At 53.6% G+C, this 20,441-nt stretch overlaps 10 non-coding genes across 10 annotated transcripts; all 10 read right to left on the reverse strand.

The window, feature by feature from the left end:
• Window positions 1-2,002: 2,002 nt before the first annotated feature.
• LOC146801530 (5S ribosomal RNA) lies at window positions 2,003-2,121 on the reverse strand. Its single transcript, XR_014968236.1, has one exon. It is a non-coding gene; the product is annotated as a 5S ribosomal RNA (ribosomal RNA).
• A 956-nt stretch (window positions 2,122-3,077) lies between these two features.
• On the reverse strand, window positions 3,078-3,196 carry LOC146801531 (5S ribosomal RNA). Its single transcript, XR_014968237.1, has one exon. It is a non-coding gene; the product is annotated as a 5S ribosomal RNA (ribosomal RNA).
• A 2,873-nt stretch (window positions 3,197-6,069) lies between these two features.
• LOC146801532 (5S ribosomal RNA) lies at window positions 6,070-6,188 on the reverse strand. The gene has a single exon (XR_014968238.1). It is a non-coding gene; the product is annotated as a 5S ribosomal RNA (ribosomal RNA).
• Window positions 6,189-7,160: 972 nt separating this feature from the next.
• Window positions 7,161-7,279, reverse strand: LOC146801533 (5S ribosomal RNA). The gene has a single exon (XR_014968240.1). It is a non-coding gene; the product is annotated as a 5S ribosomal RNA (ribosomal RNA).
• A 2,870-nt stretch (window positions 7,280-10,149) lies between these two features.
• On the reverse strand, window positions 10,150-10,268 carry LOC146801534 (5S ribosomal RNA). Its single transcript, XR_014968241.1, has one exon. It is a non-coding gene; the product is annotated as a 5S ribosomal RNA (ribosomal RNA).
• A 972-nt stretch (window positions 10,269-11,240) lies between these two features.
• On the reverse strand, window positions 11,241-11,359 carry LOC146801535 (5S ribosomal RNA). Its single transcript, XR_014968242.1, has one exon. It is a non-coding gene; the product is annotated as a 5S ribosomal RNA (ribosomal RNA).
• Window positions 11,360-14,228: 2,869 nt separating this feature from the next.
• Window positions 14,229-14,347, reverse strand: LOC146801536 (5S ribosomal RNA). Its single transcript, XR_014968243.1, has one exon. It is a non-coding gene; the product is annotated as a 5S ribosomal RNA (ribosomal RNA).
• A 972-nt stretch (window positions 14,348-15,319) lies between these two features.
• Window positions 15,320-15,438, reverse strand: LOC146801537 (5S ribosomal RNA). Its single transcript, XR_014968244.1, has one exon. It is a non-coding gene; the product is annotated as a 5S ribosomal RNA (ribosomal RNA).
• Window positions 15,439-18,306: 2,868 nt separating this feature from the next.
• Window positions 18,307-18,425, reverse strand: LOC146801538 (5S ribosomal RNA). The gene has a single exon (XR_014968245.1). It is a non-coding gene; the product is annotated as a 5S ribosomal RNA (ribosomal RNA).
• Window positions 18,426-19,397: 972 nt separating this feature from the next.
• LOC146801539 (5S ribosomal RNA) lies at window positions 19,398-19,516 on the reverse strand. Its single transcript, XR_014968246.1, has one exon. It is a non-coding gene; the product is annotated as a 5S ribosomal RNA (ribosomal RNA).
• Between the last annotated feature and the right edge of the window lie 925 nt (window positions 19,517-20,441).

The following is a 20,441-nucleotide window of genomic DNA, read 5'->3' on the forward strand; positions in this document are numbered from 1 at the left end:
GCCAAAAAGCACGCTTCGGGAAGAAAAAAACCTACAATCGAGCCTTCTCTGGGGCCGCTCCAAGAATCTGGAACTCTCTCCCACCCTCCATCAGAAGACTTCCGTCACTGGCACACTTTAAGAAGGAGACCAAAACTTTCTTTAATGGGAAAATAGCTCATCTAATGAATACTTTACAATCACCTCATAGGCTTGTTCCACCCTCCAACTCGGCATTATCCACGGCCTCCACGGATGACACATTTTTCTGGACTCCTGGGCATCCCCCCCAAGAGCTGAGACTGCGCGCCTTCTTGTACATGTAACTACCCGCTCTAATTTGTTATCCCACATGTAGCTTCGACCTCAGACGGGGTGCACCTCGTGGATATGGAAACCTTCTTGTATGGTTTTTTTATCTGCATGCTTCAATTTTCTCCCACATGTAGCTTGGACCTCAGACTGCGTGCTCCTCCTGTATATTGTATCCCTATCTCTCCCAATCTGATCCCTCCCATCCTTATGCGTTGTTTTCCTCCCCCTCAATCCTGTAAAGCGCTCTGATACCCTCACGGGTCTGGTTCGCGCTCTATAAAACTATAAATAAATAAATAAATGACACGCAGGCTCCGACCTCCCTATAGGTGCCAGCTGGGGAGCTAGCAAACCAGCAGCCTGGTGTTTTCACCAAGAGCCTGGCCTTGCTTTGCACTGGGCTCTAAGGCACTCTATCGGGCCGCTCCGCCATGTGGCAGGGGCTGCCGGACTACAACTCTTCAACTCATGCTCACCCGCAGAAGCATTGGCATGGCAATTTTTTTTCCCAGGGAGCTCTGGCTGCAAGTTTTCTTTTCTTTTTTTTATCAGAGACCGAGCCCTCGTATGCAAATCACGTCCATGTCCAGGGCCTGCCACCGTGTGTATAGAGAAGAGAGACTGAGATGAGGGTCTGAGTGCTCTATGGTTGCGTGGTCCTCGTTGCCAACGGCCTGACTTCAGCAGCCGCCCGTCCTTAAAGGCGGTGAGGCCACGCCCCCGCCCTTTTGGACATAAGGAGTGTATGTCAGGCTGAAGAAAGGTCAGCTTGACAGACACTCTTTATGTTCAGGCCAGGAGTTGGAGATGCGCTAAATGCGCAGGCTCCCGGCTGCCTAAGCTGAGGTTTGCTGGGCTGAGGATGTCACAGCTCTGGTGGGCCTGACCTCCTCGGCTCAGCAAAAGGTCCTTGAGGCCCTCCCCTCCTGTTGAGGGAGAGCTTCAGTGAAAGCCTCGTAGCTGGACGCTTCATTTTTAAACCCCGAAGCGCCAACGGCCGAGTGTCTGTCACCGACTCTGTCCCCATCCTGCTCTGTAACGAGTGAGCGACTGCTGCCTCCCCTCATTGGCTGACCAAGGTAGCAGTGGCAACCCTCTTGGCAGCTCCCGGAGGCCTGCAGCAGGTAAGTGTTGCTTTTTTCTTGACGCCGTTTGGTTCGTTTGTTCGTGTGCGCATGTATGAATGTATGTGTATTTGTGAGTGAGTGTTGTGTACGGGGTGTGTGCGAGTGTCTGCTTGTGAATGCATGGGTGTAAGTGAGTGCGTATGTGTGTGCGTGTGTGTGCGCCCCGCACCCCTCTCGGTTGTACTCGGCGGCCCTCGCTGCCTGGCTCTCCGGCTCACCCCCCCTGCTTTCGGGCTGCTGGGGAAAGCCAATAGATGGGGACCTGGAACCGATGCTGGCCCGTGCAGCAGCTCTGCGCCGCCGAGAGAAGAAAACCACATCTTGCGGGGTTGGGGTGGGGGTGGGGGGGGGGGGGGGGGTGTTGGAGTCGGTCCCGTGTTCTGTCTTATGGCACAGCTTTTTTTCTTTCTGGACCCAGTGTAAAGCGCAGCCGAATGTTCAATATCCGAGCGGAAAGTTATGGGCCCTGAGTGTTGCGAACCTGATGGCGTTTTTTTTTTTTTTTAAGAAACAAAAAATAAAAGAGTAGAATAGATCCCGCCCCCCAAAAAACGGAAGTGCCATTGGTCAGAGAGGCAAAATGCCTACAGCACCTGGTATTCCCAGGCGGTCTCCCATCCAAGTACTAACCAGGCCCGACCCTGCTTAGCTTCCGAGATCGGACGAGATCGGGCGCATTCAGGGTGGTATGGCCGTAGGCACGAGAGCGTGCCTGTTCAGGCCTCTTGTGCTGCGGCAGCCCGCGTGTCATCACCAGGCGTCCCTCGAGTACCTTTGCACATTTCCCTTTAACACCTGCCCTCCATATCAAACTTCCTGCACACTGCCAAGCACAGCCCTCTCTTGCACTTGCTTACTTTACACTTTCGCACAGGCTGGCTGCGACCACCCTTCTTTAGGGGCCGGCATTAGCAGCAGACCAGCAGCCGGACCTTTTTAACAAGCGCCGCCTAGCCTTGCTTCGCACTGGCCTCCAGGCACTTGCTTCGCCCTGGCCTCCAAGGCACTCTGCTCGGGACACTTCTCTATGTGCCGGGGGCTGCAGGGACTCCCGCTCAGCAGCTGATGCTCACCCGAACTCTGGGGAGGCAACTTCTTTACCCTCAATCTCTGGCTGCCGCAAGTCTCCTGTCTTTTTGTAAAAAAAGAAAAAACACCAAGAACTGGCCCCTCATATGCAAATAATGTCCGTGCCCCGCCCCCTCTGTCCGTATAGAAAAGAGAGTGAGGCGAGGGTCCGAGTACTGCCTGGGTCCATGGCCCTTAATGTCACGGGCCTGGCTCTCCGCCTCAGCGGGCCCCTGCTCCCGGGCTGCCTCGGACAGCCCAGCCGAGGGAGGGGGGCCCCCGGAACCGGGGCCGGCGCAGCCCATCAGCAGCGGCAGCTTGCAGCAGCTCCCCAGCCTTAGCTAGGGGTCCTCTGTCCTGTCTTAGGGCAAAGTTTTTCTTCATTTTCTTTCAGTTTTCGAGTTTAAAGTTAAGGGCCACGCATATTGTAAACTCGTTGCCGGTTTCTTTATAAATAAATAAAAAAAAAAAACAAAGAGGAGGAGGGAGAGGAGGAGAGCAGAATATATGTATATTTGTTAGAAAATGCTATGAGCCAGGAAGATTAGGTGTGATTGTGCAGGGGACGCGCAGCAGCGAGTGGCAAAATGCCTACAGCACCTGGTATTCCCAGGCGGTCTCCCATCCAAGTACTAACCAGGCCCGACCCTGCTTAGCTTCCGAGATCGGACGAGATCGGGCGCATTCAGGGTGGTATGGCCGTAGGCATGGGAGGCTGCCTGTTCAGGCCTCTTGTGCTCACACCACCCGCCACTCTGGAACCTTCTGCGCTGCGCACACTTGCACACTTCCCTTCAACAACTGCCCTCCCTTGGCAAGCTTGCTACAGATAGCCAAGCACAGCCCTGGCTTTCACCAGCCGTGCGCTTGCTTATTTCACACTTCTGCCGCCAACATCTCCTACCTTATGTACGCCCACCGTACACAGGTCTACATAAAAATCTCTTTCCCCGAGGACATTTTCTCCCTAAACGAGGCACTGAAGCGGCCAGTCCACTGGCTCACCAGCAACCAGCTTAAACTCAACGCAAACAAAACGGAATTCCTTCTGACCCCCCCCCCCCACCCAAACCAAACCCAGACATCCAGGAATGGATCAAGACCATCACTGCACTCAACTGCCCTCCTACCATTATTGAGTCGGCGAAATCCCTGGGAATAACCCTTGACGGCAGCTTGCATATGCATGGCCGTATAAACGCGATGGCCAAAACGGCTAGATTCCACCCGAGCTACCTAAGAAACCTAAAACCCTTCCTCGATGTGTCCGGCCTTAAAATGGCAACCCAGGCCCTAGTCATTTCCAGACTTGAATATGGATGCTCTACTCTTGCAGGGCTACCCAAGAACTCTCTGGCCCCGTTGAAAGCCTGCCTCAACACCGCCGCCAGACTCGTAACGGGTTGAAAACAATTTGACCACATCTCTCCCCACCTCAAAGCTCTGAACTGGCTTCCCCAGAAGGCCAGAATACAATTTGAAGTGGCTTGCATAACTCACAAAGCTCTGTACGCGAATTCACCTACATATCTTGCACAAAAACTCGTGATATCCGGACAGGCCAGAAACTCCCGATCTGCCAAAAAGCACGCTTCGGGAAGAAAATAACCTGCAATCGAGCCTTCTCTGGGGCCGCTCCAAGAATCTGGCACTCTCTCCCACCCTCCATCAGAAGACTTCCGTCACTGGCACACTTTAAGAAGGAGACCAAAACTTTCTTTAACAGGAAAATAGCTCATCTAAGGAATACTTTACAATCACCTCATAGACTTGTTCCACCCTCCACCTCGGCATTATCCACGGCCTCCACGGATGACACATTTTTCTGGACTCCTGGGCATCCCCCCCAAGAGCTGAGACTGCGCGCCTTCTTGTACATGTAACTACCCGCTCTAATTTGTTATCCCACATGTAGCTTCGACCTCAGACGGGGTGCACCTCGTGGATATGGAAACCTTCTTGTATGGTTTTTTTATCTGCATGCTTCAATTTTCTCCCACATGTAGCTTGGACCTTAGACTGCGTGCTCCTCCTGTATATTGTATCCCTATCTCTCCCAATCTGATCCCTCCCATCCTTATGCGTTGTTTTCCTCCCCCTCAATCCTGTAAAGCGCTCTGATACCCTCACGGGTCTGGTTCGCGCTCTATAAAACTATAAATAAATAAATAAATGACACGCAGGCTCCGACCTCCCTATAGGTGCCAGCTGGGGAGCTAGCAAACCAGCAGCCTGGTGTTTTCACCAAGAGCCTGGCCTTGCTTTGCACTGGGCTCTAAGGCACTCTATCGGGCCGCTCCGCCATGTGGCAGGGGCTGCCGGACTACAACTCTTCAACTCATGCTCACCCGCAGAAGCATTGGCATGGCAATTTTTTTTCCCAGGGAGCTCTGGCTGCAAGTTTTCTTTTCTTTTTTTTTATCAGAGACCGAGCCCTCGTATGCAAATCACGTCCATGTCCAGGGCCTGCCACCGTGTGTATAGAGAAGAGAGACTGAGATGAGGGTCTGAGTGCTCTATGGTTGCGTGGTCCTCGTTGCCAACGGCCTGACTTCAGCAGCCGCCCGTCCTTAAAGGCGGTGAGGCCACGCCCCCGCCCTTTTGGACATAAGGAGTGTATGTCAGGCTGAAGAAAGGTCAGCTTGACAGACACTCTTTATGTTCAGGCCAGGAGTTGGAGATGCGCTAAATGCGCAGGCTCCCGGCTGCCTAAGCTGAGGTTTGCTGGGCTGAGGATGTCACAGCTCTGGTGGGCCTGACCTCCTCGGCTCAGCAAAAGGTCCTTGAGGCCCTCCCCTCCTGTTGAGGGAGAGCTTCAGTGAAAGCCTCGTAGCTGGACGCTTCATTTTTAAACCCCGAAGCGCCAACGGCCGAGTGTCTGTCACCGACTCTGTCCCCATCCTGCTCTGTAACGAGTGAGCGACTGCTGCCTCCCCTCATTGGCTGACCAAGGTAGCAGTGGCAACCCTCTTGGCAGCTCCCGGAGGCCTGCAGCAGGTAAGTGTTGCTTTTTTCTTGACGCCGTTTGGTTCGTTTGTTCGTGTGCGCATGTATGAATGTATGTGTATTTGTGAGTGAGTGTTGTGTACGGGGTGTGTGCGAGTGTCTGCTTGTGAATGCATGGGTGTAAGTGAGTGCGTATGTGTGTGCGTGTGTGTGCGCCCCGCACCCCTCTCGGTTGTACTCGGCGGCCCTCGCTGCCTGGCTCTCCGGCTCACCCCCCCTGCTTTCGGGCTGCTGGGGAAAGCCAATAGATGGGGACCTGGAACCGATGCTGGCCCGTGCAGCAGCTCTGCGCCGCCGAGAGAAGAAAACCACATCTTGCGGGGTTGGGGTGGGGGTGGGGGGGGGGGGGGGGTGTTGGAGTCGGTCCCGTGTTCTGTCTTATGGCACAGCTTTTTTTCTTTCTGGACCCAGTGTAAAGCGCAGCCGAATGTTCAATATCCGAGCGGAAAGTTATGGGCCCTGAGTGTTGCGAACCTGATGGCGTTTTTTTTTTTTTTTAAGAAACAAAAAATAAAAGAGTAGAATAGATCCCGCCCCCAAAAAAACGGAAGTGCCATTGGTCAGAGAGGCAAAATGCCTACAGCACCTGGTATTCCCAGGCGGTCTCCCATCCAAGTACTAACCAGGCCCGACCCTGCTTAGCTTCCGAGATCGGACGAGATCGGGCGCATTCAGGGTGGTATGGCCGTAGGCACGTGAGCGTGCCTGTTCAGGCCTCTTGTGCTGCGGCAGCCCGCTTGTCATCACCAGGCGTCCCTCGAGTACCTTTGCACATTTCCCTTTAACACCTGCCCTCCATATCAAACTTCCTGCACACTGCCAAGCACAGCCCTCTCTTGCACTTGCTTACTTTACACTTTCGCACAGGCTGGCTGCGACCACCCTTCTTTAGGGGCCGGCATTAGCAGCAGACCAGCAGCCTGACCTTTTTAACAAGCGCCGCCTAGCCTTGCTTCGCACTGGCCTCCAGGCACTTGCTTCGCCCCGGCCTCCAAGGCACTCTGCTCGGGACACTTCTCTATGTGCCGGGGGGCTGCAGGGACTCTCGCTCAGCAGCTGATGCTCACCCGATATCTGGGGAGGCAACTTCTTTACCCCCAATCTCTGGCTGCTGCAAGTCTCCTGTCTTTTTGTAAAAAAAAAAAAAAAGAAACCTCAAGAACTGGCCCCTCATATGCAAATAATGTCCGTGCCCCGCCCCGCCCCCTCTGTCCGTATAGAAAAGAGAGTGAGGCGAGGGTCCGAGAACTGCCTGGGTCCATGGCCCTTAATGTCACCGGCCTGGCTCTCCGCCTCAGCGGCCCCCTGCTCCCGGGCTGCCTCGGACAGCCCAGCCGAGGGAGAGGGGGCCCGGAACCGGGGCCGGCGCAGCCCATCAGCAGCGGCAGCTTGCAGCAGCTCCCCAGCCTTAGCTAGGGGTCCTCTGTCCTGTCTTAGGGCAAAGTTTTTCTTCATTTTCTTTCAGTTTTCGAGTTTAAAGTTAAGGGCCACGCATATTGTAAACTCGTTGCCGGCTTCTTTATAAATAAATAAATAAAGAAATAAAAAAAACAGAGGAGGAGGGAGAGGAGGAGAGCAGAATATATGTATATTTGTTAGAAAATGCTATGAGCCAGGAAGATTAGGTGTGATTGTGCAGGGGACGCGCAGCAGCGAGTGGCAAAATGCCTACAGCACCTGGTATTCCCAGGCGGTCTCCCATCCAAGTACTAACCAGGCCCGACCCTGCTTAGCTTCCGAGATCGGACGAGATCGGGCGCATTCAGGGTGGTATGGCCGTAGGCATGGGAGGCTGCCTGTTCAGGCCTCTTGTGCTGACACCACCCGCCACTCTGGAACCTTCTGCGCTGCGCACACTTGCACACTTCCCTTCAACAACTGCCCTCCCTTGGCAAGCTTGCTACAGATAGCCAAGCACAGCCCTGGCTTTCACCAGCCGTGCACTTGCTTATTTCACACTTCTGCCGCCAACATCTCCTACCTTATGTACGCCCACCGTTCACAGGTCTACATAAAAATCTCTTTCCCTGAGGACATTTTCTCCCTAAACGAGGCACTGAAGCTGGCAGTCCACTGGCTCACCAGCAACCAGCTTAAACTCCACGCAAACAAAACGGAATTCCCTCTGATCTCCCCACCCAAACCAAATCCAGACTTCCAGGAATGGATCAAGACCATCACTGCACTAAACTGCCCTCCTACCATTATTGAGTCGGCGAAATCCCTGGGAATAACCCTTGACGGCAGCTTGCATATGCATGGCCATATAAACGCGCTGGCCAGAACGGCTAGATTCCACCTGAGCTACCCAAGAAACCTAAAACCCTTCCTCGATGTGTCCGGCCTTGAAATGGCAACCCAGGCCCTAGTCATTTCTAAACTTGAATATGGATGCTCTACTCTTGCAGGGCTACCCAAGAACTGTCTGGCCCCATTGAAAGCCTGCCTCAACACCGCCGCCAGACTCGCAACGGGTTGAAACAACATTTGACCACATTTCTCCCCCTGCCTCAAAGCTCTGAACTGGCTTCCCCTGAAGGCCAGAATACAATTTAAAGCGGCTTGCATAACTCACAAATCTCTGTACGCGAATTCACCTACATTTCTTGCACAAAAACTCGTGATATCCGGACAGGCCAGAAACTCCCGATATGCCAAAAAGCACGCTTCGGGAAGAAAAAAACCTACAATCGAGCCTTCTCTGGGGCCGCTCCAAGAATCTGGAACTCTCTCCCACCCTCCATCAGAAGACTTCCGTCACTGGCACACTTTAAGAAGGAGACCAAAACTTTCTTTAATGGGAAAATAGCTCATCTAATGAATACTTTACAATCACCTCATAGGCTTGTTCCACCCTCCAACTCGGCATTATCCACGGCCTCCACGGATGACACATTTTTCTGGACTCCTGGGCATCCCCCCCAAGAGCTGAGACTGCGCGCCTTCTTGTACATGTAACTACCCGCTCTAATTTGTTATCCCACATGTAGCTTCGACCTCAGACGGGGTGCACCTCGTGGATATGGAAACCTTCTTGTATGGTTTTTTTATCTGCATGCTTCAATTTTCTCCCACATGTAGCTTGGACCTCAGACTGCGTGCTCCTCCTGTATATTGTATCCCTATCTCTCCCAAACTGATCCCTCCCATCCTTATGCGTTGTTTTCCTCCCCCTCAATCCTGTAAAGCGCTCTGATACCCTCACGGGTCTGGTTCGCGCTCTATAAAACTATAAATAAATAAATAAATGACACGCAGGCTCCGACCTCCCTATAGGTGCCAGCTGGGGAGCTAGCAAACCAGCAGCCTGGTGTTTTCACCAAGAGCCTGGTCTTGCTTTGCACTGGGCTCTAAGGCACTCTATCGGGCCGCTCCGCCATGTGGCAGGGGCTGCCGGACTACAACTCTTCAACTCATGCTCACCCGCAGAAGCATTGGCATGGCAATTTTTTTTCCCAGGGAGCTCTGGCTGCAAGTTTTCTTTTCTTTTTTTTATCAGAGACCGAGCCCTCGTATGCAAATCACGTCCATGTCCAGGGCCTGCCACCGTGTGTATAGAGAAGAGAGACTGAGATGAGGGTCTGAGTGCTCTATGGTTGCGTGGTCCTCGTTGCCAACGGCCTGACTTCAGCAGCCGCCCGTCCTTAAAGGCGGTGAGGCCACGCCCCCGCCCTTTTGGACATAAGGAGTGTATGTCAGGCTGAAGAAAGGTCAGCTTGACAGACACTCTTTATGTTCAGGCCAGGAGTTGGAGATGCGCTAAATGCGCAGGCTCCCGGCTGCCTAAGCTGAGGTTTGCTGGGCTGAGGATGTCACAGCTCTGGTGGGCCTGACCTCCTCGGCTCAGCAAAAGGTCCTTGAGGCCCTCCCCTCCTGTTGAGGGAGAGCTTCAGTGAAAGCCTCGTAGCTGGACGCTTCATTTTTAAACCCCGAAGTGCCAACGGCCGAGTGTCTGTCACCGACTCTGTCCCCATCCTGCTCTGTAACGAGTGAGCGACTGCTGCCTCCCCTCATTGGCTGACCAAGGTAGCAGTGGCAACCCTCTTGGCAGCTCCCGGAGGCCTGCAGCAGGTAAGTGTTGCTTTTTTCTTGACGCCGTTTGGTTCGTTTGTTCGTGTGCGCATGTATGAATGTATGTGTATTTGTGAGTGAGTGTTGTGTACGGGGTGTGTGCGAGTGTCTGCTTGTGAATGCATGGGTGTAAGTGAGTGCGTATGTGTGTGCGTGTGTGTGCGCCCCGCACCCCTCTCGGTTGTACTCGGCGGCCCTCGCTGCCTGGCTCTCCGGCTCACCCCCCCTGCTTTCGGGCTGCTGGGGAAAGCCAATAGATGGGGACCTGGAACCGATGCTGGCCCGTGCAGCAGCTCTGCGCCGCCGAGAGAAGAAAACCACATCTTGCGGGGTTGGGGTGGGGGTGGGGGGGGGGGGGGGGTGTTGGAGTCGGTCCCGTGTTCTGTCTTATGGCACAGCTTTTTTTCTTTCTGGACCCAGTGTAAAGCGCAGCCGAATGTTCAATATCCGAGCGGAAAGTTATGGGCCCTGAGTGTTGCGAACCTGATGGCGTTTTTTTTTTTTTTTAAGAAACAAAAAATAAAAGAGTAGAATAGATCCCGCCCCCAAAAAAACGGAAGTGCCATTGGTCAGAGAGGCAAAATGCCTACAGCACCTGGTATTCCCAGGCGGTCTCCCATCCAAGTACTAACCAGGCCCGACCCTGCTTAGCTTCCGAGATCGGACGAGATCGGGCGCATTCAGGGTGGTATGGCCGTAGGCACGTGAGCGTGCCTGTTCAGGCCTCTTGTGCTGCGGCAGCCCGCTTGTCATCACCAGGCGTCCCTCGAGTACCTTTGCACATTTCCCTTTAACACCTGCCCTCCATATCAAACTTCCTGCACACTGCCAAGCACAGCCCTCTCTTGCACTTGCTTACTTTACACTTTCGCACAGGCTGGCTGCGACCACCCTTCTTTAGGGGCCGGCATTAGCAGCAGACCAGCAGCCTGACCTTTTTAACAAGCGCCGCCTAGCCTTGCTTCGCACTGGCCTCCAGGCACTTGCTTCGCCCCGGCCTCCAAGGCACTCTGCTCGGGACACTTCTCTATGTGCCGGGGGGCTGCAGGGACTCTCGCTCAGCAGCTGATGCTCACCCGATATCTGGGGAGGCAACTTCTTTACCCCCAATCTCTGGCTGCTGCAAGTCTCCTGTCTTTTTGTAAAAAAAAAAAAAAAGAAACCTCAAGAACTGGCCCCTCATATGCAAATAATGTCCGTGCCCCGCCCCGCCCCCTCTGTCCGTATAGAAAAGAGAGTGAGGCGAGGGTCCGAGAACTGCCTGGGTCCATGGCCCTTAATGTCACCGGCCTGGCTCTCCGCCTCAGCGGCCCCCTGCTCCCGGGCTGCCTCGGACAGCCCAGCCGAGGGAGAGGGGGCCCGGAACCGGGGCCGGCGCAGCCCATCAGCAGCGGCAGCTTGCAGCAGCTCCCCAGCCTTAGCTAGGGGTCCTCTGTCCTGTCTTAGGGCAAAGTTTTTCTTCATTTTCTTTCAGTTTTCGAGTTTAAAGTTAAGGGCCACGCATATTGTAAACTCGTTGCCGGCTTCTTTATAAATAAATAAATAAAGAAATAAAAAAAACAGAGGAGGAGGGAGAGGAGGAGAGCAGAATATATGTATATTTGTTAGAAAATGCTATGAGCCAGGAAGATTAGGTGTGATTGTGCAGGGGACGCGCAGCAGCGAGTGGCAAAATGCCTACAGCACCTGGTATTCCCAGGCGGTCTCCCATCCAAGTACTAACCAGGCCCGACCCTGCTTAGCTTCCGAGATCGGACGAGATCGGGCGCATTCAGGGTGGTATGGCCGTAGGCATGGGAGGCTGCCTGTTCAGGCCTCTTGTGCTGACACCACCCGCCACTCTGGAACCTTCTGCGCTGCGCACACTTGCACACTTCCCTTCAACAACTGCCCTCCCTTGGCAAGCTTGCTACAGATAGCCAAGCACAGCCCTGGCTTTCACCAGCCGTGCACTTGCTTATTTCACACTTCTGCCGCCAACATCTCCTACCTTATGTACGCCCACCGTTCACAGGTCTACATAAAAATCTCTTTCCCTGAGGACATTTTCTCCCTAAACGAGGCACTGAAGCTGGCAGTCCACTGGCTCACCAGCAACCAGCTTAAACTCCACGCAAACAAAACGGAATTCCCTCTGATCTCCCCACCCAAACCAAATCCAGACTTCCAGGAATGGATCAAGACCATCACTGCACTAAACTGCCCTCCTACCATTATTGAGTCGGCGAAATCCCTGGGAATAACCCTTGACGGCAGCTTGCATATGCATGGCCATATAAACGCGCTGGCCAGAACGGCTAGATTCCACCTGAGCTACCCAAGAAACCTAAAACCCTTCCTCGATGTGTCCGGCCTTGAAATGGCAACCCAGGCCCTAGTCATTTCTAAACTTGAATATGGATGCTCTACTCTTGCAGGGCTACCCAAGAACTGTCTGGCCCCATTGAAAGCCTGCCTCAACACCGCCGCCAGACTCGCAACGGGTTGAAACAACATTTGACCACATTTCTCCCCCTGCCTCAAAGCTCTGAACTGGCTTCCCCTGAAGGCCAGAATACAATTTAAAGCGGCTTGCATAACTCACAAATCTCTGTACGCGAATTCACCTACATTTCTTGCACAAAAACTCGTGATATCCGGACAGGCCAGAAACTCCCGATATGCCAAAAAGCACGCTTCGGGAAGAAAAAAACCTACAATCGAGCCTTCTCTGGGGCCGCTCCAAGAATCTGGAACTCTCTCCCACCCTCCATCAGAAGACTTCCGTCACTGGCACACTTTAAGAAGGAGACCAAAACTTTCTTTAATGGGAAAATAGCTCATCTAATGAATACTTTACAATCACCTCATAGGCTTGTTCCACCCTCCAACTCGGCATTATCCACGGCCTCCACGGATGACACATTTTTCTGGACTCCTGGGCATCCCCCCCAAGAGCTGAGACTGCGCGCCTTCTTGTACATGTAACTACCCGCTCTAATTTGTTATCCCACATGTAGCTTCGACCTCAGACGGGGTGCACCTCGTGGATATGGAAACCTTCTTGTATGGTTTTTTTATCTGCATGCTTCAATTTTCTCCCACATGTAGCTTGGACCTCAGACTGCGTGCTCCTCCTGTATATTGTATCCCTATCTCTCCCAATCTGATCCCTCCCATCCTTATGCGTTGTTTTCCTCCCCCTCAATCCTGTAAAGCGCTCTGATACCCTCACGGGTCTGGTTCGCGCTCTATAAAACTATAAATAAATAAATAAATGACACGCAGGCTCCGACCTCCCTATAGGTGCCAGCTGGGGAGCTAGCAAACCAGCAGCCTGGTGTTTTCACCAAGAGCCTGGTCTTGCTTTGCACTGGGCTCTAAGGCACTCTATCGGGCCGCTCCGCCATGTGGCAGGGGCTGCCGGACTACAACTCTTCAACTCATGCTCACCCGCAGAAGCATTGGCATGGCAATTTTTTTTCCCAGGGAGCTCTGGCTGCAAGTTTTCTTTTCTTTTTTTTATCAGAGACCGAGCCCTCGTATGCAAATCACGTCCATGTCCAGGGCCTGCCACCGTGTGTATAGAGAAGAGAGACTGAGATGAGGGTCTGAGTGCTCTATGGTTGCGTGGTCCTCGTTGCCAACGGCCTGACTTCAGCAGCCGCCCGTCCTTAAAGGCGGTGAGGCCACGCCCCCGCCCTTTTGGACATAAGGAGTGTATGTCAGGCTGAAGAAAGGTCAGCTTGACAGACACTCTTTATGTTCAGGCCAGGAGTTGGAGATGCGCTAAATGCGCAGGCTCCCGGCTGCCTAAGCTGAGGTTTGCTGGGCTGAGGATGTCACAGCTCTGGTGGGCCTGACCTCCTCGGCTCAGCAAAAGGTCCTTGAGGCCCTCCCCTCCTGTTGAGGGAGAGCTTCAGTGAAAGCCTCGTAGCTGGACGCTTCATTTTTAAACCCCGAAGTGCCAACGGCCGAGTGTCTGTCACCGACTCTGTCCCCATCCTGCTCTGTAACGAGTGAGCGACTGCTGCCTCCCCTCATTGGCTGACCAAGGTAGCAGTGGCAACCCTCTTGGCAGCTCCCGGAGGCCTGCAGCAGGTAAGTGTTGCTTTTTTCTTGACGCCGTTTGGTTCGTTTGTTCGTGTGCGCATGTATGAATGTATGTGTATTTGTGAGTGAGTGTTGTGTACGGGGTGTGTGCGAGTGTCTGCTTGTGAATGCATGGGTGTAAGTGAGTGCGTATGTGTGTGCGTGTGTGTGCGCCCCGCACCCCTCTCGGTTGTACTCGGCGGCCCTCGCTGCCTGGCTCTCCGGCTCACCCCCCCTGCTTTCGGGCTGCTGGGGAAAGCCAATAGATGGGGACCTGGAACCGATGCTGGCCCGTGCAGCAGCTCTGCGCCGCCGAGAGAAGAAAACCACATCTTGCGGGGTTGGGGTGGGGGTGGGGGGGGGGGGGGGTGTTGGAGTCGGTCCCGTGTTCTGTCTTATGGCACAGCTTTTTTTCTTTCTGGACCCAGTGTAAAGCGCAGCCGAATGTTCAATATCCGAGCGGAAAGTTATGGGCCCTGAGTGTTGCGAACCTGATGGCGTTTTTTTTTTTTTTTAAGAAACAAAAAATAAGAGAGTAGAATAGATCCCGCCCCCAAAAAAACGGAAGTGCCATTGGTCAGAGAGGCAAAATGCCTACAGCACCTGGTATTCCCAGGCGGTCTCCCATCCAAGTACTAACCAGGCCCGACCCTGCTTAGCTTCCGAGATCGGACGAGATCGGGCGCATTCAGGGTGGTATGGCCGTAGGCACGTGAGCGTGCCTGTTCAGGCCTCTTGTGCTGCGGCAGCCCGCTTGTCATCACCAGGCGTCCCTCGAGTACCTTTGCACATTTCCCTTTAACACCTGCCCTCCATATCAAACTTCCTGCACACTGCCAAGCACAGCCCTCTCTTGCACTTGCTTACTTTACACTTTCGCACAGGCTGGCTGCGACCACCCTTCTTTAGGGGCCGGCATTAGCAGCAGACCAGCAGCCTGACCTTTTTAACAAGCGCCGCCTAGCCTTGCTTCGCACTGGCCTCCAGGCACTTGCTTCGCCCCGGCCTCCAAGGCACTCTGCTCGGGACACTTCTCTATGTGCCGGGGGGCTGCAGGGACTCTCGCTCAGCAGCTGATGCTCACCCGATATCTGGGGAGGCAACTTCTTTACCCCCAATCTCTGGCTGCTGCAAGTCTCCTGTCTTTTTGTAAAAAAAAAAAAAAAGAAACCTCAAGAACTGGCCCCTCATATGCAAATAATGTCCGTGCCCCGCCCCGCCCCCTCTGTCCGTATAGAAAAGAGAGTGAGGCGAGGGTCCGAGAACTGCCTGGGTCCATGGCCCTTAATGTCACCGGCCTGGCTCTCCGCCTCAGCGGCCCCCTGCTCCCGGGCTGCCTCGGACAGCCCAGCCGAGGGAGAGGGGGCCCGGAACCGGGGCCGGCGCAGCCCATCAGCAGCGGCAGCTTGCAGCAGCTCCCCAGCCTTAGCTAGGGGTCCTCTGTCCTGTCTTAGGGCAAAGTTTTTCTTCATTTTCTTTCAGTTTTCGAGTTTAAAGTTAAGGGCCACGCATATTGTAAACTCGTTGCCGGCTTCTTTATAAATAAATAAATAAAGAAATAAAAAAAACAGAGGAGGAGGGAGAGGAGGAGAGCAGAATATATGTATATTTGTTAGAAAATGCTATGAGCCAGGAAGATTAGGTGTGATTGTGCAGGGGACGCGCAGCAGCGAGTGGCAAAATGCCTACAGCACCTGGTATTCCCAGGCGGTCTCCCATCCAAGTACTAACCAGGCCCGACCCTGCTTAGCTTCCGAGATCGGACGAGATCGGGCGCATTCAGGGTGGTATGGCCGTAGGCATGGGAGGCTGCCTGTTCAGGCCTCTTGTGCTGACACCACCCGCCACTCTGGAACCTTCTGCGCTGCGCACACTTGCACACTTCCCTTCAACAACTGCCCTCCCTTGGCAAGCTTGCTACAGATAGCCAAGCACAGCCCTGGCTTTCACCAGCCGTGCACTTGCTTATTTCACACTTCTGCCGCCAACATCTCCTACCTTATGTACGCCCACCGTTCACAGGTCTACATAAAAATCTCTTTCCCTGAGGACATTTTCTCCCTAAACGAGGCACTGAAGCTGGCAGTCCACTGGCTCACCAGCAACCAGCTTAAACTCCACGCAAACAAAACGGAATTCCCTCTGATCTCCCCACCCAAACCAAATCCAGACTTCCAGGAATGGATCAAGACCATCACTGCACTAAACTGCCCTCCTACCATTATTGAGTCGGCGAAATCCCTGGGAATAACCCTTGACGGCAGCTTGCATATGCATGGCCATATAAACGCGCTGGCCAGAACGGCTAGATTCCACCTGAGCTACCCAAGAAACCTAAAACCCTTCCTCGATGTGTCCGGCCTTGAAATGGCAACCCAGGCCCTAGTCATTTCTAAACTTGAATATGGATGCTCTACTCTTGCAGGGCTACCCAAGAACTGTCTGGCCCCATTGAAAGCCTGCCTCAACACCGCCGCCAGACTCGCAACGGGTTGAAACAACATTTGACCACATTTCTCCCCCTGCCTCAAAGCTCTGAACTGGCTTCCCCTGAAGGCCAGAATACAATTTAAAGCGGCTTGCATAACTCACAAATCTCTGTACGCGAATTCACCTACATTTCTTGCACAAAAACTCGTGATATCCGGACAGGCCAGAAACTCCCGATATGCCAAAAAGCACGCTTCGGGAAGAAAAAAACCTACAATCGAGCCTTCTCTGGGGCCGCTCCAAGAATCTGGAACTCTCTCCCACCCTCCATCAGAAGACTTCCGTCACTGGCACACTTTAAGAAGGAGACCAAAACTTTCTTTAATGGGAAAATAGCTCATCTAATGAATACTTTACAATCACCTCATAGGCTTGTTCCACCCTCCAACTCGGCATTATCCACGGCCTCCACGGATGACACATTTTTCTGGACTCCTGGGCATCCCCCCCAAGAGCTGAGACTGCGCGCCTTCTTGTACATGTAACTACCCGCTCTAATTTGTTATCCCACATGTAGCTTCGACCTCAGACGGGGTGCACCTCGTGGATATGGAAACCTTCTTGTATGGTTTTTTTATCTGCATGCTTCAATTTTCTCCCACATGTAGCTTGGACCTCAGACTGCGTGCTCCTCCTGTATATTGTATCCCTATCTCTCCCAATCTGATCCCTCCCATCCTTATGCGTTGTTTTCCTCCCCCTCAATCCTGTAAAGCGCTCTGATACCCTCACGGGTCTGGTTCGCGCTCTATAAAACTATAAATAAATAAATAAATGACACGCAGGCTCCGACCTCCCTATAGGTGCCAGCTGGGGAGCTAGCAAACCAGCAGCCTGGTGTTTTCACCAAGAGCCTGGTCTTGCTTTGCACTGGGCTCTAAGGCACTCTATCGGGCCGCTCCGCCATGTGGCAGGGGCTGCCGGACTACAACTCTTCAACTCATGCTCACCCGCAGAAGCATTGGCATGGCAATTTTTTTTCCCAGGGAGCTCTGGCTGCAAGTTTTCTTTTCTTTTTTTTATCAGAGACCGAGCCCTCGTATGCAAATCACGTCCATGTCCAGGGCCTGCCACCGTGTGTATAGAGAAGAGAGACTGAGATGAGGGTCTGAGTGCTCTATGGTTGCGTGGTCCTCGTTGCCAACGGCCTGACTTCAGCAGCCGCCCGTCCTTAAAGGCGGTGAGGCCACGCCCCCGCCCTTTTGGACATAAGGAGTGTATGTCAGGCTGAAGAAAGGTCAGCTTGACAGACACTCTTTATGTTCAGGCCAGGAGTTGGAGATGCGCTAAATGCGCAGGCTCCCGGCTGCCTAAGCTGAGGTTTGCTGGGCTGAGGATGTCACAGCTCTGGTGGGCCTGACCTCCTCGGCTCAGCAAAAGGTCCTTGAGGCCCTCCCCTCCTGTTGAGGGAGAGCTTCAGTGAAAGCCTCGTAGCTGGACGCTTCATTTTTAAACCCCGAAGTGCCAACGGCCGAGTGTCTGTCACCGACTCTGTCCCCATCCTGCTCTGTAACGAGTGAGCGACTGCTGCCTCCCCTCATTGGCTGACCAAGGTAGCAGTGGCAACCCTCTTGGCAGCTCCCGGAGGCCTGCAGCAGGTAAGTGTTGCTTTTTTCTTGACGCCGTTTGGTTCGTTTGTTCGTGTGCGCATGTATGAATGTATGTGTATTTGTGAGTGAGTGTTGTGTACGGGGTGTGTGCGAGTGTCTGCTTGTGAATGCATGGGTGTAAGTGAGTGCGTATGTGTGTGCGTGTGTGTGCGCCCCGCACCCCTCTCGGTTGTACTCGGCGGCCCTCGCTGCCTGGCTCTCCGGCTCACCCCCCCTGCTTTCGGGCTGCTGGGGAAAGCCAATAGATGGGGACCTGGAACCGATGCTGGCCCGTGCAGCAGCTCTGCGCCGCCGAGAGAAGAAAACCACATCTTGCGGGGTTGGGGTGGGGGTGGGGGGGGGGGGGGTGTTGGAGTCGGTCCCGTGTTCTGTCTTATGGCACAGCTTTTTTTCTTTCTGGACCCAGTGTAAAGCGCAGCCGAATGTTCAATATCCGAGCGGAAAGTTATGGGCCCTGAGTGTTGCGAACCTGATGGCGTTTTTTTTTTTTTTTAAGAAACAAAAAATAAGAGAGTAGAATAGATCCCGCCCCCAAAAAAACGGAAGTGCCATTGGTCAGAGAGGCAAAATGCCTACAGCACCTGGTATTCCCAGGCGGTCTCCCATCCAAGTACTAACCAGGCCCGACCCTGCTTAGCTTCCGAGATCGGACGAGATCGGGCGCATTCAGGGTGGTATGGCCGTAGGCACGTGAGCGTGCCTGTTCAGGCCTCTTGTGCTGCGGCAGCCCGCTTGTCATCACCAGGCGTCCCTCGAGTACCTTTGCACATTTCCCTTTAACACCTGCCCTCCATATCAAACTTCCTGCACACTGCCAAGCACAGCCCTCTCTTGCACTTGCTTACTTTACACTTTCGCACAGGCTGGCTGCGACCACCCTTCTTTAGGGGCCGGCATTAGCAGCAGACCAGCAGCCTGACCTTTTTAACAAGCGCCGCCTAGCCTTGCTTCGCACTGGCCTCCAGGCACTTGCTTCGCCCCGGCCTCCAAGGCACTCTGCTCGGGACACTTCTCTATGTGCCGGGGGGCTGCAGGGACTCTCGCTCAGCAGCTGATGCTCACCCGATATCTGGGGAGGCAACTTCTTTACCCCCAATCTCTGGCTGCTGCAAGTCTCCTGTCTTTTTGTAAAAAAAAAAAAAAAGAAACCTCAAGAACTGGCCCCTCATATGCAAATAATGTCCGTGCCCCGCCCCGCCCCCTCTGTCCGTATAGAAAAGAGAGTGAGGCGAGGGTCCGAGAACTGCCTGGGTCCATGGCCCTTAATGTCACCGGCCTGGCTCTCCGCCTCAGCGGCCCCCTGCTCCCGGGCTGCCTCGGACAGCCCAGCCGAGGGAGAGGGGGCCCGGAACCGGGGCCGGCGCAGCCCATCAGCAGCGGCAGCTTGCAGCAGCTCCCCAGCCTTAGCTAGGGGTCCTCTGTCCTGTCTTAGGGCAAAGTTTTTCTTCATTTTCTTTCAGTTTTCGAGTTTAAAGTTAAGGGCCACGCATATTGTAAACTCGTTGCCGGCTTCTTTATAAATAAATAAATAAAGAAATAAAAAAAACAGAGGAGGAGGGAGAGGAGGAGAGCAGAATATATGTATATTTGTTAGAAAATGCTATGAGCCAGGAAGATTAGGTGTGATTGTGCAGGGGACGCGCAGCAGCGAGTGGCAAAATGCCTACAGCACCTGGTATTCCCAGGCGGTCTCCCATCCAAGTACTAACCAGGCCCGACCCTGCTTAGCTTCCGAGATCGGACGAGATCGGGCGCATTCAGGGTGGTATGGCCGTAGGCATGGGAGGCTGCCTGTTCAGGCCTCTTGTGCTGACACCACCCGCCACTCTGGAACCTTCTGCGCTGCGCACACTTGCACACTTCCCTTCAACAACTGCCCTCCCTTGGCAAGCTTGCTACAGATAGCCAAGCACAGCCCTGGCTTTCACCAGCCGTGCACTTGCTTATTTCACACTTCTGCCGCCAACATCTCCTACCTTATGTACGCCCACCGTTCACAGGTCTACATAAAAATCTCTTTCCCTGAGGACATTTTCTCCCTAAACGAGGCACTGAAGCTGGCAGTCCACTGGCTCACCAGCAACCAGCTTAAACTCCACGCAAACAAAACGGAATTCCCTCTGATCTCCCCACCCAAACCAAATCCAGACTTCCAGGAATGGATCAAGACCATCACTGCACTAAACTGCCCTCCTACCATTATTGAGTCGGCGAAATCCCTGGGAATAACCCTTGACGGCAGCTTGCATATGCATGGCCATATAAACGCGCTGGCCAGAACGGCTAGATTCCACCTGAGCTACCCAAGAAACCTAAAACCCTTCCTCGATGTGTCCGGCCTTGAAATGGCAACCCAGGCCCTAGTCATTTCTAAACTTGAATATGGATGCTCTACTCTTGCAGGGCTACCCAAGAACTGTCTGGCCCCATTGAAAGCCTGCCTCAACACCGCCGCCAGACTCGCAACGGGTTGAAACAACATTTGACCACATTTCTCCCCCTGCCTCAAAGCTCTGAACTGGCTTCCCCTGAAGGCCAGAATACAATTTAAAGCGGCTTGCATAACTCACAAATCTCTGTACGCGAATTCACCTACATTTCTTGCACAAAAACTCGTGATATCCGGACAGGCCAGAAACTCCCGATATGCCAAAAAGCACGCTTCGGGAAGAAAAAAACCTACAATCGAGCCTTCTCTGGGGCC

The sequence above is a fragment of the Triturus cristatus genome, chromosome 8, assembly GCF_964204655.1.
Source record: "Triturus cristatus chromosome 8, aTriCri1.1, whole genome shotgun sequence".
In the NCBI taxonomy this organism is placed as follows: domain Eukaryota; kingdom Metazoa; phylum Chordata; class Amphibia; order Caudata; family Salamandridae; genus Triturus; species Triturus cristatus.